This window comes from Arachis hypogaea, chromosome 3, assembly GCF_003086295.3.
Source record: "Arachis hypogaea cultivar Tifrunner chromosome 3, arahy.Tifrunner.gnm2.J5K5, whole genome shotgun sequence".
Taxonomy (NCBI): Eukaryota; Viridiplantae; Streptophyta; class Magnoliopsida; order Fabales; family Fabaceae; genus Arachis; species Arachis hypogaea.
The window spans coordinates 81,655,193-81,659,344 of record NC_092038.1 but is presented as its reverse complement, the minus strand read 5'-3'; the positions used below and the strand labels follow the sequence as shown (position 1 = coordinate 81,659,344).

General features: G+C 33.9%; 1 non-coding gene across 1 annotated transcript; it reads left to right on the top strand.

The window, feature by feature from the left end:
- The first annotated feature begins 973 nt into the window (after positions 1–973).
- LOC112792833 (small nucleolar RNA R71) lies at positions 974–1,081 on the top strand. Its single transcript, XR_003197556.1, has one exon. It is a non-coding gene; the product is annotated as a small nucleolar RNA R71 (small nucleolar RNA).
- The last annotated feature ends 3,071 nt before the right edge of the window (positions 1,082–4,152 follow it).

Below are 4,152 nucleotides of genomic sequence, written 5' to 3'. Positions count from 1 at the left end.
CTCCATTTACATCTTCATCCTCTTCAGAGGAAGAATAGTTTTCAAAGCTCATGAATGCCAGAAGGAGGTTTAATGGAATCTATATGGTCTCTATATGAGCCTCAGATTCCTTTAGGTCATCAATAGGGAACTTCTTCTTGCTTGAGAGACGTCCCATGAGGTCTTCCTCATTGGGATTCACGTCCTCTCCTTCCTCTCTAGGTTCGGCCATTTTGATGATGTCAATGGCCTTGCACTCTCTTTTTAGATTCTCTTCAGTATTGCTTGGGAGAGTACTAGGAGGAGTTTCAGTGACTTTCTTACTCAGCTGGTCCACTTGTGCCTCCAAATTTCTGATGGAGGACCTTGTTTCACTCATGAAACTTAAAGTAGCCTTAGACAGATCAGAGACTATGTTTGCTAAGTTAGAGGTGCTCTGCTCCGAATTCTCTGTCTGTTGCTGAGAAAATGATGGAAAAGGCTTGCTATTGCTGAGCCTATTTCTTCCATCATTATTAAAGCCTTGTTGAGGCTTTTGTTGATCCTTCCATGAGAAATTTGGATGATTTCTCCATGATGAATTATAGGTGTTTCCATAAGGTTCACCCATGTAATTTACCTCTGCCATTGCAGGGTTCTCAGGATCATAAGCTTCTTCTTCAGAAGATGCCTCTTTAGTACTATTGGATGCATTTTGCCATCCATTCAGACTTTAAGAAATCATGTTGACTTGCTGAGTCAACATTTTGTTTTGAGCCAATATGGCTTTTAGAGCATCAATTTCAAGAACTCCCTTCCTCTGAGGCGTCCCATTATTCACAGAATTCTTCTCAGAAGTGTACATGAATTGGTTATTTGCAACCATGTCAATAAGTTCTTGAGCTTCTGCAGGCGTTTTCTTTAGGTGAATGGATCCACCTACAGAATGGTCCAATGACATCTTGGAGAACTCAGATAGACCATAATAGAATATATCCAGAATGGTCCACTCTGAAAGCATGTCAGAAGGACACCTTTTGGTCATCTGCTTGTATCTTTCCCAAGCTTCATAGAGGGATTCACCATCTTTTTGTTTGAAGGTCTGAACATCCACTCTAAGCTTGCTCAGCTTTTGAGGAGGAAAGAACTTAGCCAAGAAGGCCGTGACCAGCTTATCCCAGGAGTCCAAGCTATCTTTAGGATGTGAGTCCAACCATGTTCTAGCTCTGTCTCTTACAGCAAAAGGGAAAAGCATAAGCCTGTAGACTTTAGGATCTACTCTATTAGTCTTAACAGTCTCACAGATCTACAAGAACTCAGTTAAAAACTGGTAGGGATCTTCTGATGGAAGTCCATGGAACTTGCAGTTCTGTTGCATTAGAGCAACTAGTTGAGGTTTTAGCTCAAAATTGATTGATCCAATGGCAGGGATTGAGATGCTTCTTCCATCAAACTTGGAAGTAGGTGTAGTATAATCAGCAAGCATTCTCCTTGCATTATTATTTTTGGCTGCCATTTCCTCTTCCTTTTTGAAAATTTCTATAAGGTTGTCTCTAGATTGTTGTAATTTAGCTTCTCTTAGTTTCCTTTTCAGAGTCCTTTCAGGTTCAGGATCTGCTTCAACAAGAATATTCTTATCCTTGCTCCTGCTCATATGAAAAAAAAGGGAACCAAAAATAATAATAGGGATCTTCTTTACCACAGTAGAGGGATTCCTTTATGCTAGTAGAAGAAGAAAGGGATAAAAGAAGGAAAAGAGTTAAGAATCCAAACACAAGGGGGAAGATAGGTGCGAATTCTTGAGTAGAAGAGAAGTGTTAGTAGATGAATAAATAAATAGAAAGAGATGAGAGAAGGAGAAATTCGAAAATAAATTTTGAAAAAGAGTTAGTGATTTTCGAAAATTAAGAGAAGAAATAAAATTAAAATTAAAAATTGAAACAATTAGTTAATTAAGAAAATTTTGAAAAAGAGGGAAGTGATTTTCGAAAATTAGAGAGGAAAAAGTAGTTAGGTGGTTTTGAAAAAGATAAGAAACAAACAAAAAGTCAATTAGTTAGTTGAAAAAGATTTGAAAACCAATTTTGAGAAGATAAGAAGTTAGAAAAGATATTTTGAAATCAATTTTTTTTTTGAAAAAGATAAAAAGATATGATTGAAAAATATTTAATTAAAAAGATATGATGGAAAAGATATTTTGAAAAAGATTTGATTTTTAAAATCAAAATTGATTACTTGACTAACAAGAAACTAAAAGATATGATTCTAGAATTTAAAAATTGAACCTTTCTTAATAAGAAAGTAACAAACTTCAAATTTTTGAATCAATCATATTAATTGTTAGTAAAGCCTTTGAAAATCATGAATTAAAGATAAGAAAAAGATTTTAAAATTCAAATTAAAAACTTTCAAAAAATAGTAAGAAAAATGAAAAATATTTTATTTTTGAAAAAGTTTTGAAAAGATAAGATTTTTAAAATTGAAAATTTGACTTGAGTTATAAGAAATAGCTAAGTTTTAAAAATTTTTGACTAAGTCAACCCAAATTTTCGAAATTTATGAGCAAAATAAGGAAAAGATAATTTTTTTATTTTTGAATTTTTAATGAGGAGAGAGAAAAACATAAAAATGATCCAAAACATGAAAATTTTGGATCAAAACACATGATACATGCAAGAATACTATGGATGTCAAGATGAACACCAAGAACACTTTGAAGATCATGATGAACATCAAGAACATATTTTTAAAAAATTTTTGATGCAAAGAAAAACATACAAGACACCAAACTTAGAAATCTTTAATGCTTAGACACTATGAATGCAAAAATACATATGAAAAATAACAAAAGACACAAAACAAGAAAACATCAAGATCAAATAAGAAGACTTACCAAGAACAACTTGAAGATCATGAAGAACACCATGCATGAATTTTTCAAAAAAATGCATAAATTTTAAAAACATGCAATTGACACCAAACTTAAAAATTGACTCAAGACTCAAACAAGAAACACAAAATATTTTTTATTTTTATGATTTTATAATTTTTTTTTTGTATTTTATTATTTTTTCGAAATTTTATATGAAAAAGAAAATAAAAAATTCCAAATTTTTAATAAGAATTCCAGGAATCTTTCGATGTTAGCCTAAAGCTCCGATCCAGGAGTTGGACATGGCTTAATAGCCAGCCAGCTTTAGGATATAAATTAGGCATGCAACAATTGATACTTCATCCAACTCCATACACTGATAAGGGGAAGCCTCAATCCAATTGAGTTAGACATGGCTTTTCAGCCAGCCAAGCTTCAACATGCTTCATGAAACACTAGAACTCATTCTTAAAAATTTAGAATAATTTTTCGAAAACAGAAGTAAAAAGTTTTTTTTTGAAAGATTTCTGAAAAATTTTTGAAAATAAAATAAAAAGAAAATTACCTAATCTGAGCAACAAGATGAACCGTCAGTTGTCCAAACTCGAACAATCCCCGGCAACGGTGCCAAAAACTTGGTGCACAAAATTGTGATCATCAACAATGGTGCCAATAAACTTGGTAGCGCTCTCAAACGTGAATCACACTTTGTCACAACTCTGCACAACTAAGCAGCAAGTGCATTGGGTCGTCCAAGTAATACCTTACGTGAGTAAGGGTCGAATCCGACGGAGATTGTTGGTATGAAGCAAGCTATGGTCATCTTGTAAATCTCAGTTAGGCGGATAATAAATGGTTATGGAGTTTTCAAATAATAATAATAAATAAACAGAAAATAAAGATAGAAATACTTATGTAAATCATTGGTAGGAATTTCAGATAAGTGTATGGAGATGCTGTGTTCCTTTTGAATCTCTGCTTTCCTACTGCTTTCATCCAATCCTTCTTACTCCTTTCCATGGAAAGCTGTATGTTGGGCATCACCGTTGTCAATGGCTACATCCCATCCTCTCAGTGAAAAAGGTCCAAATGCTCTTGACACAGCACGGCTAATCATCTGTCAGTTCTCAATCATGTCGGAATAGAATCCATTGATTCTTTTGCGTTTGTCATCACACCCAACAATCACGAGTTTGAAGCTCGTCACATTCATTCAATCCTTGAATCCTACTCAGAATACCACAGACAAGGTTTAGACTTTCCGGATTCTCATGAATGCCGCCATTAATTCTAGCTTCTACCACGAAGATTCTGATTAAGGA